The sequence below is a fragment of the Prionailurus bengalensis genome, chromosome D3, assembly GCF_016509475.1.
Source record: "Prionailurus bengalensis isolate Pbe53 chromosome D3, Fcat_Pben_1.1_paternal_pri, whole genome shotgun sequence".
In the NCBI taxonomy this organism is placed as follows: Eukaryota; Metazoa; Chordata; class Mammalia; order Carnivora; family Felidae; genus Prionailurus; species Prionailurus bengalensis.
The window spans coordinates 94,136,299-94,160,611 of NC_057356.1; the positions used below are offsets into that span (position 1 = coordinate 94,136,299).

The 24,313-nt window shown below is 55.8% G+C and overlaps 1 protein-coding gene across 1 annotated transcript in view; it reads left to right on the plus strand.

The window, feature by feature from the left end:
- The first annotated feature begins 1,771 nt into the window (after window positions 1–1,771).
- The window catches only part of KCNG2 (potassium voltage-gated channel modifier subfamily G member 2), a 68,993-nt gene continuing 46,451 nt past the window's right edge, over window positions 1,772–24,313 (plus strand). Inside the window, exon 1 of the mRNA XM_043559138.1 lies at window positions 1,772–1,893. The gene's annotated coding sequence lies outside the window, so the exon portion shown is untranslated. The remainder of the gene's footprint in view (window positions 1,894–24,313) is intronic.

Genomic DNA, 24,313 nt, shown 5'->3' on the forward strand with positions numbered 1-24,313 from the left:
TCCTGTCCTCGTGAACCAGCCACACAGCACCCCCCCCCCAGACGTGGGTCTGTGCCACAGGGTCTGTGCCTCTGTGCAAGAGGGTCCAGTGCCCCCAGCGTCAGCCCTTTACTGACGCTGCCCAGCTGTGACTTCGACAACAATCGAAACACAGATGAAACACTGGGGGGTTGGGAAACAAGGCAATACAAATAATAGGAGAGAAGGAGACACATAGGAGGGAAATTACAGACCAGCCTGGCATGAAAAAGACACACAACAAAGGGGATGTGGAGTAAGAAGTAAACGGAAGTACATGCACAGCGGCCCTGAGCCCACTGGATGCCTGGTTAGTTACATCGCGTTCCTGAAAGGCTTTCCAGAATGTCTCCGCTGATGCACGCCAAACAAAATGGGAGATGTGAGTTGCTGGAACAGTCCAGACGGGAGATAGATGGCCGGGCCCGGTGAGTTGATCGCCGGTCAGCACCAGTTCCCAGGCAGAGCTCCGTGAGCCCTCCAGGACCTCCGGCACGGCCTGCCTTCGACAGCGGTGACTGTATCCGTGCCCTGGACTTGTGGATTTGCCTACGGCTCAAGGTGAGGAAGGAGCAAGACGTTACACGACAGGATTAGGTTTTCTGAGACTCTTCATTGCAAAGAACCAGATGACTGCAAATTATGGATCAGGACAAATAAAAAAACAACTAGATGTAGAGATTTTTGTTGACTAAAAAGCCAAGGTTGACCGAAACTGTGATGCAGTGTCAGAAAAGCCCAGATGAACAGGGGTCTAGCGTCTGGAAAAGGGAGGTGACGGGCCAGTCCCACTCTGCACAGTCACGGAAACCCAGACACTCGCTAAAAGGTGCAGGGTCTGCAAGAGGCAGCCAGGGTGCAGCTGGGTCTGGAAAATTCCTCCGGGAGGAACTGCAAGGGACTGAGTAACGTTCAGCCTGAGAAGTCATACAAACCCACCCACATCCTTACCTGTGTAAATAAAACTACCAGCTGAGTGCCAGGCGCACGAGAACTTTCCATGAGTTATCCGTTTGCCTACTGGCCCTTCAGTGCGTGTTCTCGGGTGGAGGCTTATGTGCTATGGTTCCCGGAGGCCTCTGCAGGGCAGCTGGGTACCTGCTCCGGAGAGGCAGAGTTCTGCTGGCTCTGGGGAAGACTGCTAGGAGAGGCGACGAGGACAAGCCATGGCAAGTGACAAGTCATGGCGTCCCGAGGGAAGGGTGGCCTTCCAGGGCCGCTGGCCAGGCCTCTCCTGCTCTGAGAGTCAACCAGGGTTTCTACGGAGAAGAACCCTCTTTCCAAGGTCTCCGTGTTCAGGCTCAGGCTGGGGGGAGCGCCTCCTCCCCGGCAATGGAAACCAGGAAACGAGTCCTCACCCGAGGCTGCGCGGGTCACCCAAGTTCATGACAGGGACGCATCTGGGATGCTGGCCAGACGGCAGGCCCTCTTGGCGCGGGACCCGCCGTCTCCAGACCCGAGCGGCCTTCCCGAGGGTTCCCGGGGCCGCGCCCACGAGGACGGCCCGGGGTCTCCCCTCTACCACAGGGTTGCTGCGGGTGTGGTTTGGAGGGGCGCCACGTTGTGTGCGTGTGTGTGAGCGCGAGTGTGTGCGAGCGAGTGTGAGCGCGTGGGGCGCGCGCGGCGCGGGGTCGGGCCTCGCGTGTCCCCGAGCGCCCGCTGAGAGCGGACCCGGCCCTGGGGACCTGCGGCCGGGCGCGAGGGGGCGCCGCGCCACCGCCGCGGGGCGGATCGCCGGGGCCGAGCCGGGCCGGGGGCGGCGCGCGGGGCGGTGCCGGACTCCGCGGGCTGCGGGCTCCGGAGACGCCGCGCTCCGCCCCGAGGAGGCCACGGCCGGACGAGCGGAGCGGCGGCCCGCGGGGTCCCGGCCCCGAGGTAAAGTTGCGCGCGCGGCGGGGCCGGGAACACGCAGGGGACCTACAGCCGGGGGGGTCGTGGGGACAAGGAGGGTCTACGCGGGAGTGTTCTGGGCGGAGGGGGGGGACGCGGAGAAGAGGTCCACACGGGAGCCTCTCGGGGCGGAGTGGGGACGGGGGTGGTGTCCACACGGAGGTTCCGCGGCCAGAGGGGACGCGGGGGGGGGGGGGGGGGGCGCAGGCGCTGGTCCCGCGCGCGCAGTTGCTACTGTGTTGCGCCGCGTGGTCGGGGGCCACGGAGATCGGGGGGGGGGGGCGTCTGGAGAGCCCTCCCCGCGCCCAGGGACCCCCGAAGCCGGGGAGGGGCTGTGCCGGGCGCCGCCCCCAGCCCCCGGCCGCGACCCGAGTCCTCCCTCCCCCCGCCGGCCGACGGGCCGACTCCGGGCGCCCTGGGCACTTCCGCGGGGGTCTGGGCGGCCGCGGCCGGAGCCCCTTCCGTCCGCGTCGGGTCCGCGGGAGCCCGGGGCGGGGAGGGGGGGCAGGCGGCGCCCGGAGGGGTGGTGGCCGGGGCTCCCCCTGCGCCCGCCCCCGCCTGCTGGTTGGGCGCCCCCGGCTCCCGCTGCCCGAGTCGGGACGCGGGCGAGCGCGGGGCTCGTGGGGGTCCTTCCTCACCCCTTCCTGCTGCCCCTCGTACCCACCCCTGCGCGCCTCACACGCGCGCCTCACACTCACACACCTTCCACGCGCGCACGCACGGCCCTGCCTTCTCCAGCCGCAGCCCCGGCGCGGATCCGAACGGGGGTCCCCAGGGGGCCCCGGCTCCGGCAGCCGAAAATTCTGCAAACTCAGTTGCCCGAGCCGGCCGAGGGGGCGCCCGCACTCGCCCGCGGAGCCCGGATCAGCGGCTGGGGCGCGGGGTCCGTGGGGCGCGCCGGAAGCGGCCCTGGGTCAGTCGGCGGGGGTTGGGGGGGGGGGGATGAGGGGCGCGGTGCTGAGGGCGTTGCATGCGCCTGCGTGTGCTTGTGTCCTGGCGGTTTGGGGGTCACGGTGGAGTTCTTCCAGCCTGCCCTGTTCCAGAGGTTTCTGGCCCCTGAACAGGGCCACGGCCCCGGGCGGTTACTCCCTTTGTCCCCCGGACTGAAACCCCAGCCCAGGCGCGTGGTGGACTCCAGTGAATTCTACGTGGTCTTTAGAATCCCTTGAAAGTCCTTTCCCCGGTCCCAGGCCTCCCTTTCTCCTCCCTCTTCCCTGGGCTGCAAAGACCCCCTGGTTTCCTCAAGGGTGTGCTCAAGGTCGGTGTTTGGGCCAAGTAGTGGCTGTAAAATGGACTTGACTCTGTTGAAGCGTCACAGAACGACCGACCTCCGTGGTTCAGCATTGGTTCACTTCCCAGCCCTGTCCGGGGAGGGGAGGGGGCTGCTGCTGAGGTCAGTTAGGGGAGCGCTCCCAGGTCATCCTGTCTACCCGGAAGGAAAACCCAGTGGAGGGAGTCACGAGATGGTTCTGTTTCTGCCGAGATGCCAGGATGGAGCCCGCAAAGCCCAGACGCGCTTCAGCCGCAGCGTGGCCCGACAGCCGGCACCGTCTCTGGGGTTGTGCAGTGGGTGCTGCTGTCCTCCCGGGGCTCCCTGTCCCTGACAGTCCCAGTTAGTGAATGGGATGGGACTGCTCTGGGTTCTCTCTTTTTTTTTTCTCTTTTTTAATTTAAGTTTGTTTATTTATTTTGAGAGAGCACGTGCACTATCAGGGGAGGGGCAGACTAGGCAGAGAGGGAACCCAAGCAGGCTCTGTGCCATCGGCGCAGAGCCCAACACGGGGTTCGAACTCACAAACCGGGAGATCGTGACCTGAGCCGAAGCCAAGAGTCAGGTGCGTGACCGATTGGGCCAGCCAGGTGCCCTGCTCTGGGTTCTCTTAAACTGTGAATTGTGGGGAGGGCGCGTTGCGGCTGGGGGGTGACATCCACTTAGCTGTGGCTCCCTGGCGTGCACCGGCCACACACACACTAAGAATCACACGCTGTGGCTAAGAAAAGACATATTTGTGTCTTAACTGGAGACAGGTTAAGAAATCAACTTCGAGATTCTTTCCAAGGCCAGTGCCAAATAGCGTTCTGATCTCTTTCCTCTTACAATTTATAGATTCCACTTTGCAAAAGTTTTTTTTTATACCTTGAGATTTCCATAATTCAAGAAAAAATGGGTGTTTCTGTAGGCATGGGGAGAAAAGGAGGGAAGTGTGTTCTTAGCTGGCTCAGAAGCCGGGAGGCTGTGAGGCGTTCCTTTTCTATGCCTGGCACCGAGTCCTGCGCATGCCAGATGCTCAGAAAATATGTGCTGCTTGATTAATTGTTGGAGTTGCAATTAAGAGTTCCTACCCCGTGTGTGGCTGGGAGCTGCGTTGTCATAATTACAGGTGTATGTGCTGTAATTAGTAGGTCGTGTGGAACACACAGGCTGATGGGAAGCGGTAAGGCGTTGGGGTTCGCCCTGGCACGAGCAGGTGGGGTCTGAGTGTCTGGGGAGGACTTGGCAGCCCAGGGCTCAGCAGCCTCTTCCTCCTCCTGGCCCACGGTTCCGGCTGCAGCGCCTCTTACTCAGGCGCCAGGAGGGCAGGACTAGCTGAGGAGTGTTTGCAGTGGGAGGGAGTTCTCTGCTTCTGCAGCAAGTGCGGGTGTGTGGGGGTGGGAGCCGGGGGGGGGGGGCAGCACCGTGGGGGGTGGGGGGTGCTGGGGGATCAGGAGGCCGCAGAGGATCTGAGAGATGGGGAAGGTGGGCTTTTCCAGATGAGGTGGGTGCGGGGGGTGGGGGGGTCCAAGACGCGTGGCCGAGTGTGTCATAGTACCTGAGCACCTGTGCACGGTCGGGCAATTGCGTGAGGAACAGGGATATTTTAGGGCCGAAGCCGGGGAGCCCCCGCTGCCTGAGGGCTCGCGGTCCGACCGAGTAAGGGCGGCACCAGGGAGCCTGGGCGGGCCGTCTCTGAGGACAGTGACACAGTGAAGGGAGCCAGGTGAGGGCCAGCTCCTGGCACCCGGCTCTCCCACCGTGCGGAGGATGGCCCTGGAACTGGTCAGGGCTGCAGCCAGGCTCCCGGACCCCACGCAGCCTTTTCGTGAGCTTAGTGGGCGCTTTCAAGCTTGAGAGGCACGCAGGGCCACCGCGAGGTTAAAGAGATAGCCATCCAGCACTTCCTGTCCCTGGGCTCTGAGGCCAGCTCCTGGCTCGGCGTCTCACCTAGGGGCAGCTGCAGTCTTTGCTGGGCTCCACTTAACAGGCAGGTTCGTTCGTAAGAGCAAACTTAAGTCAGAAACCACTTTGAGAAGCAAGCGGACCGAATGCCAAGTGTAAAGACATCACCAGGGGAAGGCCGAGTTGGGTCGACCCGCAGTCACAGAATTCCTGAAGGAACCCTGTGAACGGGCTGCTTCGGCCTCTTCTTGCGACAGGTGAAGCCAGACTTACGGCGGTGCACAGACTGCTTACTGGCTCCTGTTGTTAAGACCCCCCCCAACGGCTAAGGGTGCACGTTCCTGGGAGGGCCAGCGCAGAGGTCCTGGGCCTCGTGGGACGGGAGATGTCAGCCAGTCTGTCGTCGACTGCTTGTGTTTTCTGATTCCTCCCGCCACAGATGACAGGGCTGGGACGAGCCGTGTCTTAGCTTTCTGATATTTGGAGGAGAAACTTGCATCCTGAAAAAGGAAGTTAGGAATATATTCACTCAAAATGGAAACACCAGTATTTTATTGATTTATGCTTAGGAAAAGGCTAATTGAAGTATGATGTTTAAATAGCACAGAAGACCTTTTCGTTGCTCTGTCCAATTAGGGAAGGTAAGACAGAGAGAGAGAGAATTCACAGAAATGCGGGGGCCAGCTCCCAGGGGTGCCCCTGAGGGGCCAGGCTCAGTGCCCCTCAGCCGCTCCTGCCCAGCACGGGGCGGGGACTTCACGGCGCCTGTAGACCCAGCAGTGTCTCCCATCGGCCCCCAGGCACCGTGCCACAGGCCACAGCGGCTCTGTCCCAGCCCTCGGCTCGGCCTCCCGTGGACAAGCTGGCGTGGTCAGAGCCCTGGGTGGCAGTTCCCAGAATTTAATGAAATTCCTGGATATGTTTAACCTTCTCAGATATTTGAACAATGAAGTTTAAATCTCAGATTAGGCTTGAGTGTGTTGGGCACACGAAAATCAAAGGCGAGAATTACAGGCCCAGTGGAGCCTCAGAAACCCTCAGTCTAATCTGAGTGTCAGCACTTTTTACACAATGTACCCTGAAGAGGCAGATTTATTTCTGTAAAGGCTTAGCACCCGTGGGAGAGCCTGTGTGGCGGTCACGTTCCTGACTGGGCTCTGACCTGCACCGCCTGGCCCCGGTGCACTCGGGAGGGTTGGGTGCACAGAGCGTCTGCCACCCGCTGGTGTGGCTTCCAGGACCTTCTGTGCCCCTGGCTGGCTGTCCCCACACACGCCCTGGGCCCTGGAGGGGCGTGAAATCAGTGCATTGGGTGGACGCCTGCCCCCAGGACACCTCTCTCGGGTCCGGTCTGGTGGGTCAGGTGGGGCCCGGGGATTCAGATTCTCAACACGAATTCTGGGTAATTCTCACCATTTGGAAGGCTGGAAATGCTCGTTTGTGGGTTGTGACTGGCATTTCTGTAACAAGATAGAGAAGAGAAGGTATCAGAACTTGGTATCTCACAGGTGCGGTTTTGTGTGTGTGGACAATATTCAATGTATTTCTTACTGTGGGTTCAAAATAAGGACAGTCCCCTGACCGTGTGTGCCTTGAGGCGCCCAAGTCTGTCTCTGCGCTTAGCTGTAGAAATTTCCAAAAGCTCCCAGTTGGGTAGCCCAGGCTGGCAGGGGTCCCGGAGCACAAGGGGCCGGGACCAGCACTGAGGTCGGGCCCTGCCCTTGCTGAGGGGCGCCTGGCAGGCTCCCCACACAGTCGTGCTTCCTCCGCTCGCAGTCAGGCTCGGGGGGTCCCGCTGGGCGGAGTCGCGGGTGCAGCCCAGCGGGGTTTCTGATCACCCCCCAGAGCAGGCAGGCGAGCCCGTGTCTGGTAAAGCCAGGAAAAGGGTTCCCTTCCTGTTCCCCTTCTCTCTTCTTGGGGGGTGTGGAGGAGGCGTCTTCGTGTGCGCATTAACGGGAAGGTAAGCCGCACGACGAGTTTTATTTCACATCATAGCAATTAATGCAACGGAATGAAATGTTTGGTAAAATAAAGTGCATGAAAAATCAGTGCTTGTTGTGCCGCGTGGCTGTTCGGTCACAGGAGGGAAACTTGGCGTCTGTGAGGCTCGACCGTGGTGTCAGGAACAGGCAGCGCCCCGACTTCTGGCGTCTCTCTGAGCTCGCACTCGCTCGGCTCCGTGTTTCCTTCAAGAAAAGGACAGTTTCTGACTGTGAACAAATTCCCCTGCAATTTTCCACCGAAGAAGACAAAGACATCATTTAGATGAGGAAAGATAAGAAACGTGTTTCGCTGGCTTCCTCAGGAGTCAACGCTTTAGAAATAGAAAAATTCTAGGGCCTGCAGGAAGTGCAGGTGTAGGAGCCGGTGGGCAGCGCTGAGGAGACACAAGGGGACTCTTTCCCTCTGGTAGTCGTGACACGTTGTTTTTCCAAGCAGCCCGCGACGTCGGCGGCTCCCGAGGGGCCCTCCCGCCGGCCGGGGTTGGGGCTGAGACGCACCCGTCTCGGGCGGCATGGGCGCCACGGTCTGACCCAGAGCTGTGGACGGACCCTGGTCCCGCACAGGCCACGTCCCCGGATCTGGCAGGAGCCTAAGGACAGGGCCACCCTTCCCGGTGGGGCCGGCGCGTGGGTCATGTCTGGGCTGACGCTCTTTTCTGGGAACTGTGAGGGGACCGTTTCCCAGCAAAGGCAGTGAGCCGGCACTGGGCCCCAGGAACTCGTACAGTTTGTCGTGTTTCCAGATGCAACGAATTCGATGTTAAAATACCTGTTTCTGCTTTTCCCTCCTTTCGAAACAAGCCCACGTCGGAGACAGAGAGTAAAGAGAAGCATACGTTTGAAAACCCTGTGTGGTTTCCGCTCTCCGCAGGCAGTGGCTCCGGGTTGACAAGGACGTTTCCCCTGTCGCTCGGTGTCTGTGCGCAGAATCAATCACCCCACCTACCAGCAGCGGCACACAGTGTCACCTGCACACTTGTTCTGTTGAGCACGTTTTGCACGGATCTCTCGGAACCTGTCCGTGTGTCCTGCGGTTGGCCCCGTGGATTGTTTCTAGCTTGTCCATATTCTAAGGACCACTGACATAGCATCTTTGTACACAAATGCTTGAAAAACTTTGAATTGGGTCACAAGGCATCAACGCCTAAGGCGCGTGATACTAACATCATGTTGTCACGTGACGTCACGTCACGTGTCACGTCACGTCAAGATGTGTTCGGGGCCTTGGGGGCCCGCACCCCCGACACCCTCCTGCTCGACCCACTCCTCTCTTCAGATGCCAAAGTGAATGCCTTTTGGTTGTGAGTCACACATGCTCATTATGAGACATCCTCACGGGCAGAACGTGTGAAGTGGGGTACATGCTGCTGTCCGGGCCCTGTCCCTCTGGGCCCCGGGTCGCGTGTGCACACGTGAGTACGTGCATGGACACGCGTGTCTGTGCACAGGAGATACCGGCTTATCTGGGTGTGTTCTCAGAAGCCCTTGCTGCGTTGAGTGTCGTATTTACCTGTTGGGAAGGCTGACCTTTCTCTTGCTCTGGCCTCAGTTTCTCTGCGATGCTCTCCTGTGCCCTGTTTTGGCGTGCACTTGTTCCCAGAACACTGTGTGCCCACCCCCCCTTGACACTGTTTGCATTTGCCTCCAGCCTGCGGTGGGTCGCCCAGCACGCAAGCACCCACGCTTGGCCGGCTGTCCTCGGGCCCATCTGCGCTCGTGGGGACCCATGTACCCTCCTGAGTCAGGAGACGTGGCTGGGCATTTAGAGTGACCTGGGTCTGCTCAGACTTAGAAAACGTGTCTCAAGCCTCTAAAATCTCAAGTGTAATCATGGGGCAGGAGGAGCCGTAGACAGATACAGGTAGATGTACAAGCCTCCAGTGCACACGCATGCATGTGTACGAACGTGCACACACACGTGCGCGGATACACAAGCCTGGGGCGCAGGGGTGACCTTCAGAAAAGTCGCCAGGCGTGTCCTGACGAGCAGGTGCTGACCCAGAGCTGACTCAGGGCTCAAGTCCCCAGCGAGAGTCTGACCTGCACACGCTGAGCTGGGTGGTCCGTGTTGTGTCTCGCCCTCATCCGTCTTCCTGATGTCTGCACTATGACACGCAAGTGTCCTGGGCGACTTCGAGCCTCGTCCCCGCCGAGCGGGGGGAGCCTGTCTCCCGGGACGCACACCTGCCGCCGAGAGTCTCGTCATCACCCGGGACGAAGGGCAGCATGCACGAAGGAGCCTTCCGTGCCCACTCGGACGTGCCGGTCCGCCCGTCCTCTGACCCCACGTGGGGTGGCTCCGCCCTGCAGGCCGTCTGGCCAGCAAGGGCTTTGTTCACCTCGTCTCCGGGCTTGGGGTCCGTTGGGCTTGGCGGGATCACATGGGTGTCTCCTAAGATGTGTTCGGCCAGCCGCTGGCGCATTGCCTGGGGCCCTCGCCAATGCGAATTATTCTGGGATTCTTCAGACGTGCTCTCTGACCTTAGCCAGGCCTGGGGAAGAAAGCTCGCGGAACCAGACGTCTGCTCTCAGAAGTCGGCACAATTAACACCCGCTGGGAGGAAGCTTCAGAACACGCTTCTCTGCTCACGGCGTCTCCGTCTCCGTTCACCACGGCAGTGACCCCTCGCTGTGCTGTCTGGTGCCGGCACTCGCCCCGAGACCATGGTGACCCCCTTTCGGGCCGAGCCCAGAAATAAGTGCTCGGGAGCCTCCTGGGGCAGGTGAAGGTGAAGTTAACACCGAGGAAAACAGCTTCTTCCCTCCCGGGGGGCCTGCGTTCCCAACGCGCACTGGTTTGGGGCCAGAATTAGAAATTAACAATAAGTGGGGGTTTTGCATCATTTTCTCTTCTTCAGTCCCTCCCCAAGGCTCGCAGCTCTGTGTCGGGCGTCAGGCTTCCATCAGGGCTGAACTCCCTCATCCTTTTAAGGGTCATTACTAGAATCAGCCTCCAACCTGGGACCGCCTGGGAAGAACTCTGGGGACGCTGCCCCAGCGCTCACTTCAAGCCAGAGGGGTCGACCCAGGGCGCGGCGGGCTCGGGCCCACGTGCTGGCCTGCACCACGGCTCCACGCCTGGAAACGCAGAGGTGCGTCAGGGGCAGGGCTGCGGGCTCTCGTTCTCTGTTCTTCCCCCAAAGGGGGGTCTCCGAGGGGTGCATCGTGTAAGGGCTGTTCGCACGCGGGGCTTTCCTTGCATCCCGCGAGACACTTCACAACTTGCCCCGCACCCCTGTTTGCCTGCACGTGTTGTCACCTGAGTGAGCCCTTGAGGTGCACGTTCAGGCTCCAGGGGAGCATTGTGGGCGCCCGAACTTCATGCCTTCTGCACACATCACGCACTCACCTTCACAGAGACCCTGAAGCAGGTGTGCTCGCTCCAACAGAGGAGAAACATACTGAGTGATGGGCTCAAGGGCACACATCTTCTAGTCAAATGACTAAGACATTTTCTGACTCAAAATCCCTTTTCCCAGCTTGTTGTCCCAGGCCCAGATGGCCCCCTTCCCTCCTGACTGTTCCCGTCATCTGGGTCCTGGCAGCACTTTGGGCACGGGTCCACAGCCACTCACGCGGTTGGCCCCCATCACACCACGGCCAGAAAAGCTGGTCCCGGTTGTGATGCCCCAAATCCCATCCTGAGTCTGCACTTGAGAGCCTGGTGCCATCTGCCTCCAGCCACACACGGGTGCCTGGGCGTACCAGTGCTCTGTGGGGCTTCTGTCCTGACCCTCAGTCACAGCAAGGAGGACACTCATGTCCCCCGAATCATCTCATACGGTGCACTGTGGCATGCCGCCCTAGAATAGAAGGCTGTTCCTCTCTTCTAGAAAATACAAGAGCTTCAGAATGACACTAACTGCCCTGGCCCACCGCAGTTGTGGGATTTCACGAGTCTTCTTCCCTGCCTCCTTCACTGCTCTGGGCTTCAAACTCCTCGTCTACCACTGTGGGCACCCAGCCTGCAGGGGTCGTGAGAGATCCTGAGCACGTGGCCAGGGTCTGTGCCCCAGGTAGGCACCTGCATTTGGGCCAGGCTAGTCCTGCACCGCTCGCTCAGTCAGCCTTGCATGGCTGCCCTGTCCCTGGGCTGAAACGGGCCCCACCAGTCTTAATACAACTTACAAAATGGAATAAATTCTTTTAAGACTCCTAAGAAAGGAGATATTCAAGCCTAGGTAGTCTCACTGGAAAATTCTACCAAACATTTGAAGAAGACTTAATTCTATCAAACATTCAACAAAAAAGGAGGGAACTCCTAACTCACTTTCTGAGGCTAGCATTACCTGGAGACCACACTAGACAGCACAGAAAAGGAACTACAGATCAGTGGTTTTTGTGAACTTAGACACAAAATTGTAAGCAAAATATTAGCAGATTTCTCCAGCAATGTATAAAGCTGTTGGACCAGGTGAGATTTACTGCAGGTGTGCAGGGCTGGCTCAGTATTCAAAAATCAACCAGTGTGATCCACCACATCCACAGGAGAGATACACAATCAGATCAGCTGGTGCAGAAAAAGCATTTGATAAGGTCCAACACCCACCTGTAATGAAAACTCTCAGAAAACTAGAAATAGATATTTAACCAGATAAAGAGCATCTCCAAAAAGCCTAAAGCTAACAGCATACACATGGCAAGAGGCTGAATGTTTTCCCCTAAGATCAGGAGCAAGACAAAACTGTCCACCCTCACCACTGTTACTCAACCTAGTACTGGAAGGTAGGTAAAACAGGAAAAGGAAACAAAAATGGTATAGGTTGGAAAGGAAGAAATAGAACTGTTCCTCTTTGCAGATAGTATGATTATCTGTGTAGAAAATTCCAAGGCATGTACCCCCAAAACCACCTAAACAAATGAAAAGATATACCATGTTCATGGATTGGAAGACCCTATATAGTTTACCTATCTCTTCTTCTCAAATTGATCTGTGGATTTGATGATGTTTCTATCAAAATCACAACAAGAATTTTTGTAGATATAGGCAGCTTATTCTGAAATTCATATGGGAAGGCGTGAGCTCCAACATAGCTCAAACAATCTTGAAAACCAGGTCTCACTACCCAGTATTAATGTTCATTATATAGATCCAGGAGCCAGAACCATGTGATGCTGGCAGAGAGACAGAGAGATGCACAGAACAAAGGAACAGAATACAGACCCACACCAGTATGTCCAACTGATCTGTAACAAAGCTGCAAAGCCAGGTCAGTGGAGGAAGCAGAGTCATCACAACAAATGACAGTTAAGCAACTGGTCATCCACAGGTGGGGAAAAAAAGAACCTCATACCTAACCTCATACTTAACCTCGGTTAAGTGTCTGACCCTTAATTTTGGTTCATGAGCTCACAGTTGTGAGATCAAGCCCCAGGTGGGGCTCCACAACTGACAGCATGGAGCCTGCTTGGGATTCTCTCTCTCTGCCCCTCCCCCACTCTCTCTCTCTCTCAAAATAAATAAATATTTTTAAAAATGCATCATAAATTTAAATGTAAAATGTACAGCTATGAGACTTTTAGAAAAAAATGAGAGAAAACCATTTGGATCTAGGGTTAGGCAAATAGTTTTAAGACTTCACACCAGGGCGCCTGGGTGGCTCAGTCGGTTGAGCGTCCAACTTCGGCTCAGGTCACAATCTCGCGGTTTGTGGGTTTGAGTCCCACGTCGGGCTCTGTGCTGGCAGCTCGGAGCCTGGAGTCTGCTTCAGATTCTGTGTCTCCTCTCTCTGCCCCTCCCCTGCTCGCGCTTTGCCTCTCTCTCTCTCAAAAATAAATAAGCGATAGACTTGACACCAAATGCATGATCCATGAAAAGTAGACTTGATAAATCTGACCTTATGAAAATTAAAAACTGCCCTTCAAAGGACCATTTAAGAGCATGAAAGGAAAAGCTAAAGTGAGAGAAAATATTTGCAAACCACACATCCAATAAAGGACCAAAATCTGTAATATAAAAAGAACTCTCAAAACTCAATAGCAATCCACCCCCCCAAAAAAAACACAAAATATTCAATTAAATGAACAAAATATATGAAAAGATGTTTCACTGAAGACGATATACAGATGTTAAATGAGCACATGGAGAGGTGTCCAACATCATTAGCTATTAGTGAAATGCAATTAAAACCATAAAGAGGTTATCATCACACACTTATCAAAGTGACTGAAATAAAAATAAACCCCAATGCTGGTGAGGATGTAGAGAAATGATCTCTCATACACTGCTGATAGGAATGGAAAATGATATGATCACTCTAAAAATAGTTTGGCCATTTCTAATCAATCACGGAACTACCACGTGACCCCGTGGTTACACTCCTGGGCATTTATCCCAGAGAAATGACAACTTCTATTCACACAAAAACCTGTACACAACTGTTTATAGTAGTGCTGTTTGTAATAGTCGAAAACCGGACGCAACCCGATGTCCCTCTATGGGTGAATGCTTACACCACGGACGTCCTCACACGACACAGTACTCAGCAGTGAGAAGGAGTAAACAATTTTTTTTCAATGTCTGTTTTTGAGAGACAGAGAGAGAGCGAGTGAGTGGGGGAGGGACAGAGAGAGAGGGAGACAGAGGATCTGAAACGGGATCTCTGCTGACAGCAGTGAGCCGCATGTGGGGCTCACACTCATGAACTGTGAGATCATGACCTGAGCCAAAGTCAGACATTCAACTAACTGAGCCACCCGGGTACCACAAGGAGTAAACTATTAACACACCCAACAACTTGGATGAATCTTCAGGGAATTATGCTGAATAAAATATGCGAATCTCTAAATGATCATCTAACGATTCCAATTTATATAATACTCTCGAAATGACAAATTACAGAGATGGGAAACAGATTAACAGTTGCCAGGGGTTATGGAGGCGGGGACGGGGAGGGACCTGGGTGTCAGGATGCACGTCCCGCATATGGGGCATCAGTGTCAACATCCCGGTGGTTTTAACACGGGGGAACTAGGTAAGGGGCACGCGGAATGTCCTTGTATTAGCGCTTCAATTGCATATGAAGCCACAGATATTTCAAAATAAGTTTTATCTTCAGAATGAGTATGCAAATATTTCATAGAAAGGTTTAGTAAGAGCTCTGGGCGAATGTGTCACCTTGAAAGTCACCTGTGGGTGTTGGATTGAATTTGAAGGGGACGGTGGACACGGGGGCTGTTGTAAATGCTAATATAGAGACACTTAGTTGGGATGAGGAAAGCATCTCAGGACAAGCGCGGGAGCGTCCACAGTGTCTGACTGTAGGTTAGTATTGAAATACTGTCCACTCGCCGAAGTAAGTCATGACGCATCCTCGGGTTGAGACAGTATGCACGCTTTCCGTAAACACGCTCGCCAGCGGTGTAGACGAATGTGGCGGAGTGGCTTCTAATGGCGTCGAAGAAGCCCCAGTGCCATGTTTATACTGCATTCCCAGTGTCAGTGAGAGAACCACCGTTTACCAGAAGCGTGGACATCATCACACTCATGGCCGTCCGTCCCGTCCAACCAGACGGCACGGACCCCAAACTTGTCCTCGCAGGTCTTGCTTGACCTTTTTGACTGTTGACTTCCTCTGGGGAGGGAGGAAAGAGCAGAGCCCTGGACACGAATCTGAGGACCCTCGAACTCCTGCCCCAGGGGTTTCCTGCTGTGGCGACCCGTCCTCCCAGTGTGCAGCCCCGCCCCTCTCTGCCCTTGACCCGGAGCCCCTCGGCCCATATACGGAGTCAGCCAGCCACGAGGAAGAAGGCCCAGGTTCCCACGGCTGTCTGGGGCGCTGGGGTTAAAGGTGTGCTTTTCCTTCTATTTTACTCTACTGCGCGATTTCCCATTTTTCCCATGGGTTACTTTTATAATTGGAACATGTTTTTTCATGAAGTTGAACATCTAAGACTCATTTAGGCGAATGAATGTAGAGAAGAATAAGAGAAACCAGAACATACCCTTCTTGTGGCTAAAAGAACAGAGAAGAGTGTCGTATCTGCTGGGGGGCCCCACCCCTGGGTGGCCCCCAGGTCAGTCGCCATGCTGGGCGTTAGCTAGACGTAGACGGTGTGGGAGCGAGACGTTCCCACAGGAACGTTTGCTGACTTGAGTAAGGCCATGCACGCATCAGCAGGGCCAGCATGTGAGCGAGCAGAGGGACAGCCCGGCCACCATGAGGAGAGAAAGCAAGGACCGCAGAAACACGGCCGTCACACATACAGAATTTGCGGATTTTATTCCTGAACCCAGCAGATGCCTGGGGGCAGACAGGTGGGCAGTAACCCAGCTCCAGTGGCTCTTTGGCTCCCTGAAGCCACAGTCGTCACGCCCAGGGGTCCCGCACAGCTGTCGCACAGGCCGTCACATACTTGAGGGTCAGCAGGTACTGGGTGGGCACAGAGCTTTCTGGGATGCCCCGTCCTCTGCCCTTCCCCATCATCATGTCCACAGCCTCCCCTGCCCTGGGGCTCCTGGACCCCCACCACCTTTCCCATCTCTCTCGAGGCCTCATCCTTGACCCTGAAGGGGGGGCAGCCCACCCCCCCACCCCGGGACCCACAAGCCGGCCAGCCTGCAAGAGGCCACGAAGAGGAAGCTCTCGGAGCGAGAGCTCCCGTCACCCCAGAGGGCGTGCACGGGGCGAGGACCCCAGCACAGAGGCATGCCCGCCCACGCCAGGTGCTCCTGCATTCCAGAGCCTCGGAGAAGCTGGAGGGGCCGGGGCTCCTTCCTCCTCCCGACCCGGCAGCCCGTCACCCCGAGTCTTCACAGCAAACGCCATCGCCAAGGAACACGGCTGGTTGTGACCTGATCACTGAGGAGTCAGCGGAGAAGTTGTTCGCATGTTCAAACCCGGGTTCCCGGGCAGGTGTCCTACCTCTGAGTGTGGCTCCACCCAGAGCAGGAGCAAGACGGGGTGCGGACAGAGTTGGGGCAGGAAGGGAGGGCATCTCAGCAAGACGGATGGCCGTGAGGGGAGCCTCGGGGACCCAAAGCTGACGTCCTCTGCAGACAGCCAGGCTGGAAGTGGTGTGCCCGGATGGCCCCTACGGCCTCGGGATCTTCTTGAACCCTGATTCCGCCTCTGGGCTCCCAGCCCCTCCCGGGAGAGGCCCGTGGCCGGCTGTGGCCCCCTGACGCCCCTCAACTGCCACAGACCACGGGCCGAGGGGTGGGTCTCGGCGGGGAGGGCACCCAGCTTCTAGGGGGGCGCCTGGCCACAGAGGACAGAGGGGGTACTTCCGGGGACTCCCGTGTGTGCGTCGGCCACCTGTGGTCTGTTCGGGAAATTCTGAGCGAGTCTCCTGAGGAGGGCGCTTCACCTGAGAATTTGGGGGGTTCCTCGTGCCAAGTGTGGCCAAGAGGAGGGTGATGAGGTGTAGCCAGGGTGGCTTCAGGACTCCACGTGGGGTGTGTTGGACGTGTGAACGGCGCTTTCTTTGTGATCCCTGTGATCTGGACGACTCGGTGACAAGGCCACAAGCAACTACACGGCTTTGGAGGGTTGTTACTGTGGTAAAATACACATCACGTGACAGGTGCCGCTCACCTGCCTCTAAGTGGCGGTTCGGGGGCGGGAATACATTCACGCTGTTGTCGGGCCATCACCATCCGTCTCTGGACCTTTCTCATCCAAGCACGTTAAACGGCAGCGCGCTGCCCCCGCCCCAGACCCTGCCCGGGTGCCGGCACCTCAGTGCGCCTCTCGTTACCGGCTCGTTGTACTCAGCGCGGCGCCGTCGAGGCTCGTGAATTTCTGCAGGGGTCAGAATCGCGTTCCTCTTTGAGGCTGAATAATATTCCAGCGGGTGGATAGACCGCACTCTGCACTCGATTCACCCGCTGACGGACACGTGGGCTGTTTCCACCTTCCGGCTGTTGTGAGTGATGCTGCTGTGAACGTGGGTGTACAAATGTCTGACTGCATCTTGGGACAGATGCCCAGAGGCGGACTTACTGGACCCTGTGGTGGTTCCACTTTTAACGTTTCGAGGAATTTCCACACCGTGTGCACAGTAGCTACACCCGTTTACGCTCCCAGGGCCCCAGGCCTCCGCTTCCTTGCAAACACTTGTTACGTTCTGTGTGTTTTCTTGGAACGGCCCTCCTAGCGGGTGTGGATGGCGTCATTTCTCTAGTGATTAACGATGTTAGAGCATCTTTTCACATGCTTATCGGCTATCTGGGTATCTTCCTTGGAGAGGCGTCTATTCAAATGCTTTGCCCGTTTACAGGTGTTTTGTTGGTGCTGCTGTGTTCTCTGGATACGTGGAGTATTCTGGATATTAATCCTTGATCAGATATATGGTTTGAAAACACTTTCTCCCTTCAATCTGATCTGTGGGCCTTTCCACTGTCGATACTGTTGTGTGTCCACAAAATGGTTTAGGGTTGAGGAAGTCCAATTAGTGGATTTTTTCTTTTGTTACTTGTGCCTTTCGTGTCCTCTCCGAGAGCTCATCACCAAACGCGGTGTCGTGAAGGCACTGTTTCCTTCTAGGAGTTTTAAGGTTTGGCTCTTACATTCAGCCCATTGGTCCGTGCTGAGTCAGTTCTTCGGTCTGGCGCGCGGCGAGGGTCCAGCCCCTTTCTTTGCATGTGGACGTCCAGCGTTCCCAGCGCCACTTGTCAAAGACCGTCCTCTCCCCAGTGGATGGCCTCGGTGTCTTCACCAGCATCCGTGACCAAGCACGGTGACTTCATTCTGGGCTCTCTGCTCTAACCCTTTGGTCCGTGAGTCTGTCTCGATGCCAGCAGAACTCTACTTGTGGTGGCTTTGAAATCAGGAAGTGTGAGACATCCAACGTGGTTTGTTTTCAAGACTGTCTCGGCTGTTCAGAGATCTCACATAGGTTTCTTCGGTTTCTGCAAACACATGTTGTTGGGACTTTGATAGGGCTGCACTGGGTCTCCAGGTCGTTCTGGGTGGTGTAGACACCTTCGTCCAGTAAGTCTTCCAGTACGGGAACGTGGGGTGTACGTCCTCTTTTTTTGACTGTTTTCTAATGTTTATTTATTTATGTTTTGAGAGATGGAGAGAGAGAGAGAAAGAGAGAGAATGAGCAGGGGAGGGGCAGAGAGACAGGAAGACACAGAATCCGAAGCAGCTCCAGGCTCTGAGCTGTCAGTACAGAGCCCGACGCGGGGCTCGAACCCACGAACCGTGAGATCACGACCTGAGCCCAAGTCGGACGCTTAACCGACTGAGCCCTCCACGCACCCCAGGGTGTACTTCCTAGTAGCTGTGTGATCTTTAATTTCATCCAGCAGCCTTGGTAGTTTTCAGAGAAAACTTACCTCCGTGGTCAGGTGTATTCCCAAGTATTTTATCCTGTTTGATGCGATCATACGAGCAGTCATCTTTCACTTACAACGGCCTGGGCTCTTCAGGGTCCAGGGCCGCGCCCCACACATACCTGCTTCCTGGGGCCTCTGCTGTCCAGCTTCCCTCGCTCTGCTTCTGCCACGAGGTCCCCCAAGCTTTGCAAACATGGGCGGACCCCCCCCCAACCTGGACCTGTCCGGTGAGTTGAGGACAGCAGTCGGGACGCCGCCCCCCCCGGCTCCTTATCACTAGCGCCCCGGTGCCACCATAGGACTGACTTCCTGGAGGAGAAAACGTAAGCGGCACAGGTGTTTTCCAGGAAGGTATCGCTGTCGTTAGAAGCGGTGGTAGTCACCGACCCCGTGGCCCGCCCTGACCCCCGCGGCCTCTGGCAGGTGAGGTGCCACGCTGTTGAAGAAGGGCTGGGACGGCACACCCGCGACTCCAGGCTGCCGGGGGGGGCCCTGATGACTTTGCGGGACCGTGACGTTGGCTTTATTTGACTCGTTTTGAACGGTAGCAGCTGGAGATAAACGTGAAGGCGGGGGGAGCCTTCGCTCTGCTGACAGAAAGCAGAATTTCTTTTAAAAATGTTGCTTTCTGAGGCCTGAAAGTCACAGCAGCCCACAGGCGGATTGCCTGGAGGCCCCTTCGCCGTCCTGATGGCGCCTCGGAGGGTGCAGGTGCCTTCAGGAGCAGTTAAGTAGCTTTATGTCAGGGAGACGGGCTCCAGATCAGCTCTGTGTCTCCAAGGAGCAGCTCCTCCCGCCCCGAGCCCCTTGTGTCCGAGACGGAGAAACGCCTCCTGGAAGAAGCGGCTGGAAGGCACCTTCCTTGCAGCGCCGAGCTTGCGGATGCTTTGCAGGGAGGGCCGCTCCCCAGTTGCCCCGAGGTGGGTTTCTGGCAGCCTTGCCGTTGAAAACGGCGCCCCAGTTGGCCGCACCGAGCCATGGCCCGCCGTGGCCCCGGGGTCTGGCTGCCATCACCGAGGACTAGTGGTCCAGCCTCTCAGAGCCCAGGGCCCGGCCCGGCACCTGGCCGGGGTAGACGCTCCGGTGTGTCAGATGACAAACTGAGGCGCCTGTGACAGCAAGGAGCTGAAGGAAACGAAAGACAGAGGAAAGGAGCAGCTGGGTGCACGCGGCCCTGGTGGGGAAGCTGGCCGTGCGGCCCTGGGGTGGGACTGAGCCCTTAACCCGCCCCCCCCCCCCCCCCACCGAGGCCGGGCAGGGGCGGTGGCCGTGCCGGGAGGCAGGGGCGCAGACCACGTGCCCACAGGACGCAGGCCGGGGAAGAAGTCTGCAGAGGGATGCCGGGCAGCCCGGTGCCCCTGGACGGCGCGTCCTCCACCCTGCGTCACGGCACGTGGCCACACGGGCGCTCACGACCTTGCAGGTGGACGTAGGGGTGCGGCTCAGGGCTCGGCCGGCAGGGCCAGAGCCAGCGCGTCCACCCTGCGGAACACAGACGCTGCCGTGGCAGCCGTTCCAAACTTTCCTACGTGGCGGCAGCGACTGCGGTCGGCAGCACGTGTCGCCGCACCCACTGAGCGCTAAGTCCCCCTCCCTCCCCCAGCCTCCCTGGCAACTTCTAAGCTACTTTCTGTCTCCACAACTTTGCCTTTTCTAGCCATTTCACGCGCTGTCTGTCCTCCCTGTGTCTGGCTTACTCACTTAGCACAGTGTTTTCGCGGACTGTCCGTGTCGCTGTGCAGATCAGGACCTCCCTCCTTCTTGCGGCTGAAAACATCCCAGTGCATGTTTAGACCTCATTTTCTTTCTTTTTCTTTTTCTTTTTTTTTTTTGGTAAAAATACGTAGTTTAATTTAAATTACCCTATAATTATTTTTTCATTTCTTCTCTTAACTTCAAGAAAAAAAACACAGAAGATTGTACAAATATACCATTGTCTTTATCCATCCATCCGTTGGAGGATGCTCCCACCTTTTGGCGAGTGTGAATAAGGCCGCTGTGAACACTAGCTTACACGTATCTGCTGGAGTCCCTACTTCCGAGTATTTTAAGCATTACTTAGGGGTGGGATTGCATGGTTATATTATAATTCTATGTTTAATTTTTGAGGACCCTCCAGACTCTTCCACAGCAGCTGCACCTTTACATCCCACCAGCCGTGCACGGGGTTCTGGTCTCTCCGCATCCTTACCCACACCTGTTGCTTTCTGTCTTTGTGATTCTAGCCATCCCTGAGGTGGCAGGTGAAATGTCATTGCGGCTGTGATCTGCGTTTCCCCAATAGCTAATGACGGTGAGCATCTTTTTGGGCATTTATTGGCCATACGTATGTCTTCTTTGAAGAAATGTCTCTTCCAGTCCTTTGCCCGTTTTCTAACTGGGCTGTTTTGTTGTTGTGGAGTTGTGGGGGCTCTTGCACATTGTCAATGTTAAGTCCTTACTGAGTACGTGATGGGGAAATACTTTCTGCGTTCCGTGGGCTGTCTTCTCACTTTGCTGATAGTGTCCATGGGAGAACAAACGTCGTTAATAGAGCCCAATTGATCTATTTTTCCTTTTGTTGCCTGTGCTTCTGTGGCATATTTAAGAAACCACTGCCGAATCCAAAGCTGTGAAGGTTTCACACTGTGTTTTTCCCTAAGAGTTTTATAGTTTTAGTTCTTAAACTTAGATTTTTTATGTACTTTGAGTTAAGTTTTGTCAATGGTGTGAGGTAGGGATTTAAGTTCACCCTTTTGCATGCGGACGCCCAGTTTTGCCAGTGCCATTTGCGGACAAGACTGTTTTTTCCACATTGAGTGGTGTTGGCACCCTTGTCTAAAATCAGCAGAACACGGATGTGAGGACTTATTTCTGGACTTCCTGGTACGTGACACTCATCAGTGTGTCTGTGCGTCTGCCAGGGCCGTACTCTTGATCACTGTAGCTTTGTGGTATGTTTGGAGGTTGGGAAGTGCGAGACTTCCAACTCTGTTGTTCTCTTCAAGGTTATTTTGGCGATTCCGAGTCCCCAATGTTCCTCATGAATGTTAGAATAGGTTTTTTCTATTTCTGGAAAGAAAACACCGTTGGGGTTTTGAGAGGCCATCCTAGAAGTGGGCTGAACATCCTGGTAGGTTTGGCCTGTGCAAAACTCCCAGCACTAATATTTGGGGGAGGATGTGAGGTTTCCAGTAAAACTGGTCAAATGCCGACTCACGACATTTCATTCCAGTGCCCCAGGGTTGAAGCAGAAGAGTTAGATTTAAAAAAACCAAAAACAAAAAGGCTTTATTTGAACTATTTTAGGCTTACAGAAAAGCTGCAAAATTAGTACAGGGCCTTCTCACCCGTCTCCTTAATGTCACGTCTCACCTGACGAGAACACAGTGACCCAACCAGGCCGTGGACGCTGGTCCTGCACACTGACCGGGCTGGAAGCCTCCCTCGGCTGTGCCCACGTCCCGCTGACGTCTGTCTCAGGCCCCTGCCCGGGCCCCCACAGCACACTCGGCGTGGCCTTCTCAGCCTGTCCCCTGCCCCTTGGCTGAGAAGAGGGCCGTTGTCAGCCCGTGAGAAGGTGCGGGCCTGAGCCGGCCCTCTGTGCACAGCTCTTACTGCCTTGGATTGTCCCCACGGCTCCTCGGGTCGGGTCCCGCCTCCTCAGCCGCAGTGACATCGTGCTTTATGTGGCACGTGAGCTGAAGTCTCATTTATTTTGTGGCATCTGAGGGGCTGTGGAGACCACCGTGTTTCTAAGGGTCGTAGCCGTGCAGGGGGCGCTCCGAGGGGGTCACCCTCCCGAATTTCTTCCGGTAGTCAGACACGTGTGTATTGTCACGTACCTCTGTGTCACCCAAAGCGTGTCGCCCTCTGCGTTTTCCTCTGCCCCTTGCGTTTCGCCTCACGGCCTGCCCCGGAGCGCACACCAGGTCTAGGGACCTTCCTCATTCTCCGCGCCCGGCAACACCCCACGTGTGGACCCCCAGGTGTGTGCGGTCCCTCCCCCGCACAGGCGTCTGGGCTGTTTCCGGTGTCTGCTGCGGGGGACCCACGCTGCACGCTCTAAGGTTCTCTGCAGACCCGCTCCGGGGGCTGCACCTGCAAGGCGGCCTCACGGTGCCGTGCGGTTGGCTTTGTAAATCGTTCAAGCCTCCCGGACGAGAAATGACGTCTCACTTTTGTTTCTCTGACGATGAGTGTGCGTCAACATTTGTTCACACGTCTGAGAGCCATTTTTGTCTTTTTTGTGGATTGCCTTTTCATGTTTTTTCCCTCGTTTCTCCATGGGGTTTGTGGTTCTCTGTCCCTCAGTTGTAAGAGTTCCTTATATGTTGGCTTTTCTCCTAACTTCTTCTTCGGAGTGTTCCTGACGACGCGTGTGTATCTGAATCATAGCGTTACATGACTGACTCCATAAAAGGCTTGCTCTTTTACTGGGATTGAATTGAACATATAAACCGACCTTAGGGGAAAACTTCTTTGTGTAAAATGCTGGGTTGTCCTGTCCAAGAACCAGGGATGCCCTCCCTGGGTTCCGCTCTCCTTTTGCGTTTCTGGAGTGTGTTTCCATTGCTCCTTGTAAAAGCTGTACACATTCCTGGGGAAACATTTTCCCACGTATTTGGTTTTCTTCTGTTGCTGTCGTAAATGGACTTCTCGATCATCACATCCTCTGTTTCTTGTGTGTGTGGAGAAAACTGTTGGCCTTGTGGCCTGCCACCTCACTCAGTTCTTTTGTTCCGTCATTGAAGTTTTACCACTGGTTCCCTGCGGTTTTCCGAGTGTGCTGTCGTCTCCAAGCAGACACGGCTTCCCCTCCTTCGCGTACCCCCTCCTCTAATTCATGTTGCTGTGCGATTTCACTAGTTCACGCCTCAAGGAGGGTGGTGAGTGATTTCAGAGACAGCAGGTATCTTTCCCTTGCTTTTTCTGGGAAAACCTCTCGTACTGAACCAGAGACTGGCTTTTCACGTGGTAGTTTATGTGTTAATGAAATACTCCTCAGCTTCTTGACGTTGTTAAGAGGCTTTCTTGGTGTCTATGGAGATAATCAGATTCAATTTATTTTTATGGTGTATGTTGCTATTGAACCTGTCCTGCATTCCCGGAATAAATTCCACTTTTCCTAGTATTTTTTTTTAAGTTCATTTATTTATTTTCAGAGAGAGGGAACACGTGTGCACAAGAGTGGGGAGGGGCAGGGAGAGAGGGAGAGAGAGAATCCCAAGCAGGCTCCGTGCTCTCAGCACAGAGCCCGACGCGGGGCTTGAACTCACAGACTGTGAGATCATGACCTGAGCTGAAGTCAGACGCTTAACCGACTGAGCCACCCAGGCGCCCCTGCCATCCTAGAATCTTAAGCATGTTTATTTTCAAAGCAACATGTTACAGACTACTGTTCACCCTCAGTTTTCAGAGAATAAGCCAGCGTGTGGTTTTACGAAACGCCCCTTCCGTGCTGTCGGTTGGAGAACTGCCCACCGTGAAAGTAGTTTCAGTGCTTGGGAATCACGGGAGCCCAGCGACGGGGAGGCTCTGACCATCCCTGCTGCCGGCTCACACAGCTTCCGGAGCAAATACCGGGGTGTTCCGTGCCAATACAGACGTCTCACAAAGGTAGATGTATCACATCACCATTTCATGGGGTTTCCCTCTCATCACATACAAACCTGTAGGACGCGACTGTCCCCCTATCGTTGCCCAGGCTTGAAAAGATTGTCTTGAAAGCGACGCAGAAAGGAAGCTCCCTGAAGGGGACGTTGTGGCTCTGTGGGCTCAGGTTGTGGGACGTGCCCCCTGGGTCCGCATCTGCCCCAGCCTGGCAGCGAGGGGGCGCCCGCGGTGTCGGCGCACGAAAGCCGGGGCGAGTGGGACAGCGTTCTCGTCAAACTGGCTGAGGGAACCCTGGATGGTGACTTCTCCACGTGAAGGTTGCTGCTTCCGACTTTACGTGAAGACTTATTTTTGCAAAAGCGGGCA